Genomic DNA, 12,471 nt, shown 5'->3' with positions numbered 1-12,471 from the left:
GCACCACAAGCCAAAGCGTCTCTGGGGATTAAGGATCCTTTGCCATAAAATCATTTTGTGTCTCGGCAGTGCAGGGATTGGGGATGGGAAAAGTCGCCAGTTTTTGTGTGTTTGTTTGTGTGTAAAGTGGATTTTCCACTGTAATCCAACCACCTAAGTTTATCAGGTGCTTCACTAAGGAAGCCTAGTTTTTTAAGCACAATAGCAAAACCATCAGCTCTGTATTTTCTCCTGTTATTCCATTACAGTAGCTGCTTGTGGGGACTAGGAAAAATTCTTCCAACATATTTTAAGACCTGAAGTCTTAGTTCCCCATTCTCCTATCTTTGTAGATTTACAAGTCTTTCTCACCCAGGCAGCAGAGATAAACATAATTGTTTGAGGAGTTGAATTTAATGAACTTATCTAACTTTGTAACCCATCTTGGCTCTAGTAACTTTATCAAGGTGGTGGCTTTAGTGATATAATGGTAAACTTTAGAGAAAGCTAAAGCTTTCTTTTATAATGTTTCTCCACCATAGGGAAAACATTCTGACTGTGTGGCAGGGTGATTTTCTTCTTTGTGGCCACGTACAGTGGATATTTATTGTTCTTGATCCTTTTTTGCCCTAGAATGCTGTAGGGGGTTACCATGTTGAATCTGTGCAGAAGCTCAAAGCACCGAACGTGCCAGAGATGCAGTCTGTGATTTCATTTGCACTGGATTATGATTTGAACAGGACTAATGAATTCTTCTGAGGTGGGGAGGAGGGTTGTAAATCAAGATTTTACATCACATCCTTGTAGCTCAGAGAAAAACCTAGGTGTAGCTGAGGCTGATGTGAGAAGCTGCAAATAGCTGGACCTCCTAACATGCATCAGACCTTGAAGGAAGCTGAAGGTGAATGCAGAGGACTCTGAAATGCTACCCAGGAGCCTTTTAAAAGAAATAGAAGTTTTTAAAATGCTACTTAAGGAGTCACTGCAGAAGCATGAAAAATTTAAAAAAAGACCCAATTGGGTGGGTGGGAGGGACAAGGGTTTACAGAGTAACAACTTCTGTGTTGTTGTAAATTACCTCATCTGTATACCTTGTATTGGGACACTTCATTTCTCAGCACTACCTGTTTGCATTGATTAGATGGCAGGATCTGGAATGCCAATCTCAGAGAGTTCTGTTGGCAGTTACTCTGAAAGTTTGTTTTTTTTTTTTTAAGTATTTTTTTTAACATTGTTTGAAGTGCCCCTCCCCCCACTTTTAAGTTTGAAGTCATAAGTTTCCCCTCCCCACCTTGATGATTTATTGGTTGTAATTGTATTGTAATTGGTATAACGAAAACATAAATTGTGCTGGGAAGAAGTTGTGCCATGAAGGTCTTTAATTTTTTTTTTTTTTTAAATAAAAAACATTTAAACAAAGCTTCTCCTGCCGACACCGTGTGTTGTAGATGCCTTAGTTCTCATGTGCTTTGAATTTAATACTGGGTTGATGGCAGTGTGTAGCGGGATGGATTAAGGTTGGTGGAGGAGCAATGAAGTCTAGGAGTTTTTAACATGGAGATACAATGAAGAGAGCATGATGTTGCTAAACAGGATTGGTTTCATTCCTGCCCTTGTTACATACTTGGCTACTTGGCAAGTTGCTTCTGGATCTGTTTCATCATCCATAAAATGGAGCCACTGCTTCTTTGGGATTGAATGAGAGTAAATGTCAAGTGTCTGGCACCTGTTAAACCTAACTCCCCTGGCCCCTTGTATGGAGGATTAGTCCTTGGTCCTGACTTTGGAAGTAATTCACAGTATGACCTGTCTCTCCTCTGGCTGTCTCGGGACCTCTGTGTGTTCAGTCGGGGGAGACTGGATGAGATGTCTTCTGAGCTTTTCAGCTCTGACACTGATTTTAGAAAGTTTGAGTTGGTACATAAAGGCCCATAGAGACACTGTGTTAGCAGAAAAGACCAGTGTTAGTTAATGGCAGTAAGCCCTGTGGAAGATCAGGCTTGGAGATACCTCCCAGTGTGGGAGGCAATTTGCAGTCTTGGGGCCTGAAATGAAAGGTCCACTGGTGAGCTTATGGGAACATATTTGGCAGCTTAAATAGAAACTATGAAAAGGCCAGTAAAAGAAGTGAAACAGAGTTGGTTTTTGTTGTTTGTTTGGTGAGTCGTGACCGACTCTTTGTGACCCCATGGACTGCAGCACGCTAGGCTTCCGTGTCCCTTGCCATCTCTTGCAGTTTGCCCAAGTTCATGTCATTGAATTGGTGACGCCATCCAACCATCTCACTCTCTGTCGCCCCCTTTTCCTTCCCTCAGTCTTTCTCAGCATCAGGGTCTTTTCCAGTGTGTCAGCTCTTTGCATCAGGTGACCAAAGTAGTGGAACTTCGGTATCAATCCTTCCAATAAGTATTCAGCGTTGATTTTCCTTTGGATTGACTGGTTGGATCTCCTTGCTGTCCATGGGACTCTCTCAAGAGTCTTCTCCAGCACCACAATTTGAAAGCATCAATTTTTTGGTGCTCTGCCTTCTTTATGGTCCAGCTGTGACATCTGTACATGACTACTAGAAAGACCAGAGCCTTGACTATATGGACCTTTGTCGGCAAAGTGATGTCTTTGCTTTTTAATACACTGTCTAGGTGTGTCATAGCTTTCCTGCCAAGAAGCAAGTGTCTTCTAATTTCGTGGCTGCAGTCACCATCCACAGTGATTTTAGATGTCACTGCTTCCACCTTTTCCCCTTCTGTTTGCCATGAAGTGAAGGAACCAGATGCTGTGATCTTAGTTTAATACAGAGTTTTGAGCCAGCTTTTCACCCTTCTCTCTCACCCTCATCAAGAGGCTCTTTATAGTTCCTCTTTGCTTTCTGCAATTCAAGTGTTATCACCTGTATATCCGAGATTTGATACTTCTGGCAATCTTGGAGTTCAGCCTGTAACTCATCCAGCCTGGCATTTTGCATATGTGCTCTGCATCATAAGTTAAACAAACAAGGTGACAATAAAGAGCCTTGTCGTACTCCTTTCTCAATTTTGAACCAGTGAGCTGTTCCATATAAAGTTCTAACTGTTGCTTCTTGACCCACGTACAGGTTTCTTAGGAGACAGGCAAGATGGTCTGGTATTCCCATCTCTTGAAGAGTTTTCCACAGTTTGTTTTGATCCACATAGTTGCTTACTGATATCAAATGAGTATATTCTACATTATATACTTGAATTGCCATTTATTCTTTCTCATTTAAAGAAACAAAGTTGAAATAGGAGATGCTGTTATCCCAGATTCCTAGTTTTCTTTAAATGTTCAGTGCATCCATATATTAATAATATTGGGAGTTGAGAAACATGGTTTAGATACAAGGAGCCATTGCATAGTATCATGTATCTGAAATGCCTAGGTTAAATGAATGTTAATTTCTGACATTATCTCTTTCTTATTTTATCCATGAGACAGGAAGATTAAATTGTTAGAGTGGGCCTATTAGAGGCAGAGGAATATACTTTGTAAGATTAGAACTTCAGGGTGTGGCTGAGTGTAATCCTAACGTAGTAGAGAACATTGCGGATTGGTTGACAGATTTCAAAATTTTTTTATTTCCTCTCAGTCTTTAAATTTCATCATGTTTCACCTGTTGTCAAGTGTGTTATAAGTATCTCTTGAAAAAATACCTAGTTCTGTCACCATTCCCACTAGCAGATATCTCCCCTGAGATTAGAATTGGGTTTGAGTAATTGTTTCATCTTTTCAGTCCTTGCTTACTTCCCTGCTGGTAATTTCACCCTCCCTTGTGCCTCAGCTTTGAGGACTGTGGCTGATCGTTTCTTCCTGGGACTCTTTACTGCTTGACAAATGTTCACCTGAAGTCTTTGAAGTAAAGTAGTCCCCAGTTCTGTCTTCAAAAAATGTATCTAAAAACCTTAATCTCCACCATACTTAAAGTCACCTCTTTCTGCTTCCCCCACTGCCATCTCTACCCGTGTGCCCTTTTTCCTGAACTTGTTATTTTTGTCTCTCTCCCAACCTGCATGTAAACTCTCTGATGACCTTGTATGTTTTACTAATCTGTGAATCTGTGCATCCTCATAAAAACCTTTTGTGAGGATATGGTAATATCCCTCAGAATTGAAGATCAGTGGAGTATCACAGGGAAAATGCTTGGCATTTCCCTGTGTGTATATATACTTAGTGGTGTCCAACTCTTTGTGACTCCAGGGACTATATAGCCTGCGAGGTTCCTTTGTCCATAGAATTTTCCAGGCAAGAATACCGGATTGAGTTGTCATTTTCTTCTCCAGGGGATCTTCCTGACCTAGGGATTGAACCTGCATCTCTTGCATTGGCAGTCTCCTGCATTGACAGGCAGATTCTTTACCACTAGCACCACCTGGGAAGCCCTACCAGGTTCCTAGTAGATACTCAACAAATAGTAATTCATTCTACACTCCCAGTTCCACCTTCCTCCTCCCTCATATACAATAAGTTAATTGGGAGTATTGTTGAATAAGATCTTAAGATCAGAAGAGCCTTGTTCATAGGTTTGCAGCTGTAATTATAAGCTATAGGCCAGGCTGGATTAACATGATAAAATTTTTATTTAATGTTTGCTTCTTTATTTAGTAATGTAATGAGCCTTTGGTGAAATCTTAAGTGTCTGAAGCCTGATCAGTGATCCTGACCAATTTAGAAGACTTAGATGGCACAATATCCCTGCTTTCCACTATTTGTATATAATAATGTGAAATTCAGTCTGTTCTCCAAGTAGAACAGACATACAGAGGGTGACACAGGGTAGTCTGATTCTGGAGTCAAACTTAATGTAGACAAGTGCTTTCTAGATTTTATAACCTTACTATGATTCTGTGGTAAATTTTAACTACTGCAAAGAGGTAACCTGGTTGAACTTCACATGCTCTGGTTCTGCTGAGAGTTACGCTACACAAGAGTATAGTTTTAGATCAGTAGTTTAACCTCTTGAATCCTCACAGATGACTTAAATTATCATTATAAAATTTTTTAGATATACCAAGTTGTAAAGAAGCTGTAACACACACATGAACCCACCCAAGTCTTTATTACCAATACAAATGAAGCCCCTTTTGCCCCTCTTCTCTTCCTCCCTGCCCCAGAGGTTCTAATATTGTTTTCATATGTAAAATTGGAGTCTTAGTATCTGTTTTGTAAAGTGGTTATTCAGGTTAGATACAAATGCTTGCTACAGGGTCTGGCGCATAGTAAAGTTAGGCTGAAGATTCATTTCCACTCTGAATTGTGTAGGTCATATGCAGAAAAAGATGCCACATAAGCTGTGCAGTGCTGTAGACTTGTGCATTTATTTCTATAATTTTACAGCAGATGGCTGTAAGTATCTGGTTCTAGAAGAAAAAAAAATCCATGCACTAAATATGACAAGTTTTCAACAGATGCAGGTTGTTTCTAATTTGCATGAAGGCCAGCACTGGCCAGTTCTCACCCCCATCACTCTTTCCCTCTAAGATCCTACCACTCTTGTCTCTGAATTTTTCTCTACTGAAAGCCAAATATTTTTGCACTACAGCAAATTACAGTCTGGATTTGTCTCCCTGTGGTCATAATCACAAGGGATTCTTAGTGACCTCAATGTAAGAAGCTCTTCCCCAGACACCTCCAGATGGGAGACTACAGGATGGCCAATCCCTTTCTTGGAGAAGTTCTTGAGGGGATTGGGTATTTCTGAATCAGCTTCACTCTTGCATCACCTGCTTTGACAGAATTTTCTTGGCTCCTCTAATGATAAAAAAGGAAAAGTAGCAGCAGCTGGCAAGTGATTTCCTGATTTCACCCTATGAGTCAGAGTCTCAGCTATAGATAAACATTTGTAGACTTATCTAGAAAGGGAGGACTTTTTCTCTGTTGAACAGTTCTGAGAATTCTATGGTAAACTTCCTATGAAGAAACCTAAATTCTCATAGCTGTTTACTCATTCTGTTCCTTGCTGACCCACTCAACTTCATCCCCTCAGCCTAGAATCCAGGTTACTTATCCACTCATCTTGACTGGTCTTTGCAGAATTCATATTTTAATAAAATATGCCCCTCAATAAACATGTGCTGATGTCCGTGAGTCTGGTCCCATGCTAAACACTGGAGATTGGGAGAGATGAGATGCACAACCATGGGGACATGTGTTATTGTCAGACAGAAAAGCAGAAAACAAATTGCTCCCAAAGGGGGAAAAAATCATATTGCTAGTCAGCGTACTGCATTGCTCTAAAGATAAGTACCTATCTCTAAATATGTGAGGATGCTGATACAACTTAATTTACTTTAAATGCTGCTGCTTCTGCTAAGTCACTTCAGTCGTGTCCGACTCTGTGTGACCCCATAGACGGAAGCCCACCAGGCTCCCCCATCCCTGGGATTCTCCAGGCAAGAACACTGGAGTGGGTTGCCATTTCCTTCTCCAATGTGTGAAAGTGAAAAGTGAAAGTGAAGTCGTTCAGTCGTGTCTGACCCCTAGCGACCCCACGGACCGCAGCCTACCAGGCTCCTCCATCCATGGGATTTTCTAGGCAAGAGTACTGGAGTGGCTTGCCATTGCCTTCTCCGTTACTTTAAATAGCCAGTTTCAAAAAAAGAAGTGGGAATTTCCAGATGGCAGAAAGGAAGACAGAATTCATCCTGAAGGTAAGTGGGTATTGAAGTCACAGTGGGCCCCAGGACATGTGACTTGGATACAGGTGGGCCTCAGAGGCTAGGGGCTAGGGTTTGAATGCCCCGAGGGAGAGAGAAGACAACCTCAGTGTCTTTGAAGTTAAAAACAAAGAATCCTCTGGCACTTGAAAAGGCTGCCTCTGGGAAAAGAGTTTAGAAGAAAACAAAGTTTAGCTGTAGTTGCTTCTGAAGGGTGAGTTTGTGATACAATGTTGTAGAAAAATTTAGGAAGAAAGAAGTCCTGAACTCTTGGAGAGGGGAGAATGATCAAGAAAGCCTTTGCAGAGGAGGGATATTTGGAGCTGAGTTGAGAGAGGCCCTGCCTTAGCAAGTTCGAGCTGCCAGGGCCCACACTTGCCATCAGAATCCATGTGACTTGCTTGGTTCTGCTCCCCAGAGTGCCTTTGTATAGCTGTGGTTCCAAGATTGCTGTCCAGGTTTCTAACCAGTCATTAAAGATAAATTTTCTCTTGCTTTTTTTTTGATCTCTGGTCCTTTCATTATCCTCACCCAGATCTCTAGGTCAGCTATAGTTCAACTGATCTAAAGTGGGTTCAGCCAAGCAGCTCAGCTTCAGGTTGAGGATTGATGGGACTGGACTGAGCTCCTGTGTTTGGTTTCAGGCTCCATGTACTTCCTTCTGGGTCCCATGCTGAAGTTGCAGCAGCTACCCAGGGCATGTTCTTATGGTGGATGGCTTGGGGCACAGGAGGCCAAAGGACAGACACCAAGCCACAGAGAGATCCAAGAAGCTCTAAGAACAGGAAACAAATTTATACACACAAAACTAGGCATACCATATTCAAAATGCTTAAAGGACTTCCCTGGTTGTCCACTGGTTAAGAATCAGCCTGCCAATGGCAGAAGACACAGGTTTGATGCCTGATCTGGGAACTAAGATTCCACATGCCAACTAAGCTGGTGTGCAACAACTACTGAATTCTACATGCCCTGGAGCCCTTGTTCTGCAACAAGAGAAACCATGGCACTGAGAAGCCCATGCACTGCAGCTAGAGATTAGCTCCCCACTGGCCACAAGAAGAGAAAGCCTACCTACAGCAATGAAGACCCAGTGCAGCCAAAAATAAGATATTTAAATTTTTTTTTAATGTTAACAAAAAGTCTTAAAGGCAGCCCAGAGGGGGGAAAAATGGGACATTGCATGGAGAGGAAGCTTAAGAATTATCGGAAACCATACAAGCTAGAAGACAATGGAGTGACTTTAGTACTGAAAGAAAAAATTGTCGATCTAGAATCCTGAAAATATCTTTCAAAATGAGGGGGGAAATAAAGCCTTTTCTCAGACAAAGAAAAACTGAGGAAATATGTTACTGGAAGAAATATTAAAGGAAGTTTTTCAGACAGAAGGAATAGGGTGCCAGACAGAAACTTGGACCTACACAATGAAAGAGTACTGTAAATGGACTAGATGAAAGTAAATTTTTAAAAGATTTAATTGCCTTAAATCTAAAGGAGGAGGTCAGCAAACTTTCTGTAAAGGAGCAAATAAATAATTTAGGTTTTGCTGATTACATGATCTCTATTGCAGCCACTCTGCTGTGGCATGAAAGTAGTCAGACAATAGGTAAAGCATGGTTGTGTTTCAGTAAAACTTTATTTATGGATTTAGATTTACATTTCATATAAGTTTTCTGTGCTGCAAATTATCCTACTTTGATTTTTTTTTTTTTTTTGCCAACAATTTTAACTTGTAAAAGCCATTCTTATCTCATGGACTGTGCAAAATCACTGAGCTGGTTTTGGCATGTATGAGTTACCCTTTGCTAACCCCTAATCTAAAACAAAAATAATAACAATGAATTGTGTATTTATAGCATGTTAAAGTTTTAGAATGTGAATAAATGAACTGTGCTATATGATGAACTGCTAAGCAATATAAAGTAAAAAACTTGATATATCCAACAACATGGATCAATCTTAGAATATTATGCTAAGTGAATACTAGGCCCAAAAGACTACATACTGTATGGTTCCATCCATATAATATTCCAGAAAATGCAAGCTAATCTAGTGACAGAATGTGCTTAATCAGTTGTCTGCAAGTGTAGGTTGAGGCAAGGTTGGGGTAGAAGGGAAAGAGGAAGAATTTAATAAGCAAAGCATATGATAGCAGCATGAAGAAAGAAAGGGAGGAAATGGAAATCTACTGTTGTGAGGTCTTTATACTTTCCATGAAAGCAGGATATTATTTGAAGGCAAATTGGTTAATTAAAGATGTGTATTGTAAATCCTAGGGCAATCATAAATTAATCTCCACCTCTTTCCCTCTCTCAGCACCAGGGTTTGGGGACTTTTCTTGGAAATGCAGAAACAAAGACAATTCAGCTGTATTTCACAGAGTCAGATGTAGGAAGTATGACTGGAGCTGCCAGAGTCATGTTATGAACCCAGGGTCTGTGGAAGAATGCAATCAACATGAAGAGATGGGCAGCTGAGAGACAGGAGATGTAGAAGGGCAACAACTTTTCATTTAATGTGAACCAGTGTATCTTTTTGCCTGAGCTTTTTTTTGGGGGGAGGGGAGTGGTGAAATTGTCCATCTCTCACTCTGTAAGAAAATACAAATTGATAAAAGGCCTACAGGAGAATATCCCCTACTTTGAAGGTCTCTAGGGAAGGCCTGCACTTTTCTTTTAAATAACTTGCTTGATTCGGTCCACCCAGGCCAATCTTTCGGTTGACTACAGGATCAACTGCTCTGAGACCTTCATTATGTCTGCAGAATGCCTTCATCTTTGCCATATAACATTACTGAATCATGAGACTGAGATCCTATTATGGTCACAAGTCCTGCCCACACTCAAAGGGAGGGAATTAATCAGGCATGTACACCATAGAGTGGGGATCTTGGGAACCATCTTAGAATCCTGCCTACCACACAGACCTAACAGATGCTCCTGTGCCCTTTACTCAATTAGGAGTCTCTTGGTTTCTGGGATTTTCTGTGTTCTCCCAGATTTCTAGGTTGCCCTCTTCTGACCTCTTTTCACTTGGCTTTTCAATTGTCTGGTTACTTGTCTCTTTCCCATTACAAGTTGAACAACTCAACTCTCTCTATGGCCTGAATCACAGCCTAGCACTGGTTTTATCCATAAACTTTTGTTACATGGATAAGTGGAGGGGATTCTTATTGAAGATAAAGATTAAACTAGATGACATCAAAGAATGTATTCAACGCTAAAAAAAGAAATTATTTAATTCACCCTGCTGACTCCATCCAGTCCAAACTCTGAATATGGTTGAAGAGATTCTGTCTGGCTTGTCCCTGCGCACTTCTCTGCCCTCACTAGTGTCAAAATTCATTTTGTCTTTCCTGCTGTGCTGTAAGAAAACTAAACCACTTGTAGTTTCTAGACTACAGTTTGCTTCCTCATAGCTTCAAGATAATGCCTGTGCTATTTTCTTCGACTAGAATGCTCTTCCCTACATCAACTGACTGACTGCTACCCTTCGCTCTATATAAGTTTAGAAATCACTACCCCAGGAAATTTCCCTTCATCACCCTCTTCTGCCCTTGTGTGTGGTTGATCCCCTTCTTGGGCTTGCATAATCCTCTAAATTTCTCCCTTTCCTAAAACTTGTCACACCTTGATAAATCCATCTCCCTTACTAATCTGAGCTTCCTGGAGCACAGAGAGTAAAGCTTCATTATGTTGGCTCCTAGCATGAGCTGGGGGAGGACTATATGAATGTTTGTTGAGCAAACAGTAATCTCCATGTTTGTCGCTGGGGGTCTTCCACGATATTAATGTTTCCCAGTGTCAGTGGCAGACCAACCTGGCGGGCTCTACACCCAGGCCACGGGGCAGTGGGCATGACCAGCGTTCAGATCATAGGCTAGTTTCTATTGACTCAGGAAGGTTTCTTAAAAATTTTCACCTGCCACCTAAATCTTTAAACAAGAGTGGACATGGGAAATTATGAGGCAAAATAGCTAGCATCTTCACTCACCCTCTCATTTAGAACTCCATGGTGATGAACTCCAACTGTAAGTGCTGCTCAAAGCCCATTTTTTCCACATCCCCACCAGCATTTGATATTATCAGTCTGTAAATTTTTGCCAGTCAGAGAAGCAAATTATATTTAATCATCTCTTCATTTCTTTTTCGTATCTATTATTTACTGCTGTATGTCCACCTGCTAGGGCAGGGGCTCTCATAAAGGAAGACTCAGTAGATACTGATTGAATGAGTGGAAGAATGAAAAAATAAAAAGAAGTCCCTGGCAGTCCAGTGGTTAGGACTCCATGATTTCACTGCTGAGGGCTTGGGGTTCAGTCCCTGGTCGAGAAATTAAGATTCTGCCAGCTTCATGGAGCTGCCAAGAAAAAAAAAAAGTGCTGTTGAGAAGATGGGGTACCAGTCTGGGACAGAAACTGATTACCTCTAAGGGACACCTTGTTCTTCATCTTCTTGAGCACTTGACAGTAGTTGGCCCTCTCCCCCTTTTCCAGGTGAGCCAGCCACTTTGTTGTTTTACAGAGGATGTGAGCTGACCCAAACCTCACAATAACCACACACTATTTAGCCCTAGAGTCATGATGGTGGAGAGGGGAGCCAGTCACGTCTCATCACTAGTGCAAGCAAGAATCCAGCTGGCTCACTGGCCAGCACAGCAACTGAGAAGGGAAGAAATATCCCAAATTGCTCCAGCACGTTACTCCCAAATTGGGTTGACCTAATTTTTTCTTCAAAGCAATAAACATCTTTTAATCTCAACTGTGATTTAAAGATTAGAAATGTTTTAAACTCTCACTGTTAATATTTTTGTGGTACTTTAAAAAGAAAAGTGAATTATTACATTTATAAATGCAGTTTCAAATGTTGAAAGGCAATTAATTGATGAAGTTTTATTAATGGTACTGTTACCAAACCAAACTTGGTTCTGCTGGTCAATGTACAATGAAGCCAACCTACTCACCCAGGATTGTGGCCAAGAAAAGTGCAGCATTTATTGCAGGGTGTCAACACAGAGTCCACGTAGCTGGTGCTTAAAAGACCCAGAGTCCCTGATGGCTTTCAGGGAAAGGTTTTTAAAGACTTGGTGAGGGAGAGGGGTTGTATGGTGTGCAGTCAGCTCTTGGACATTTTTCTTACTGGTTGGTGGTGAAGTAATCAGGAGTCAACATCATCAACCTTCCGGTTTCAACTGGACTGGGGTCTACATGCTTGTGGGCAGCATATAGTTAACTTTTTTCTCCTGGTGGTGGTTTCAGGATCTGCAAAACAAGTCAAAGGATATGGCTCCCAGGATATCTACAGCCCTTGAGGAGGAACTAAGGGGCCTTGGCTAAACTATTATTTTGTCTTGTTTGATTTCCTTCCTTTCTATATTTTTTTTTCCCCTCACTTCTCTAATTAAATTTATTCCTTGGAACTTGAGGAAGGCCTAGGAAGCTAAAGTTTTTTCTACAAGGCACACGCAGAGGACATGGAGGAGGGGTGCAGGGAAGGGTGGCGCGGAGGAGGCTGGCCGGGTCTGTCCTCCGAGGGCTCCATAGGGTCTTACTCACAGTGCCAAAGAAGTGATTGTTAAACTTACTAGATTAATGAATGGAATTGTAAAATGTCAGCTGAAATCAAGGAAAAGCAAGGTTTTAGGATTTCTAATTTTAGTAAATTGAATATTAGTTTTAAAAATCAGATTAACTTCAGTCTTTACTGCTCCTGAAACCTACTCAGAGGACCTTTTTAAAAAGGACTTTTACAATGTGATGGTGGACCATGATCGTGGATTGCATAGGGTGGACATGAAACCCAGGGATCCAACCTGGCTCTTACGTCTC

This window comes from Moschus berezovskii, chromosome 15, assembly GCF_049115385.1.
Source record: "Moschus berezovskii isolate FMDL1 chromosome 15, NW_MosBer_1.0, whole genome shotgun sequence".
Classification (NCBI taxonomy): Eukaryota; Metazoa; Chordata; class Mammalia; order Artiodactyla; family Moschidae; genus Moschus; species Moschus berezovskii.
The sequence above is the reverse complement of the archived record's forward strand: the minus strand, read 5'-3'. Positions refer to the sequence as shown.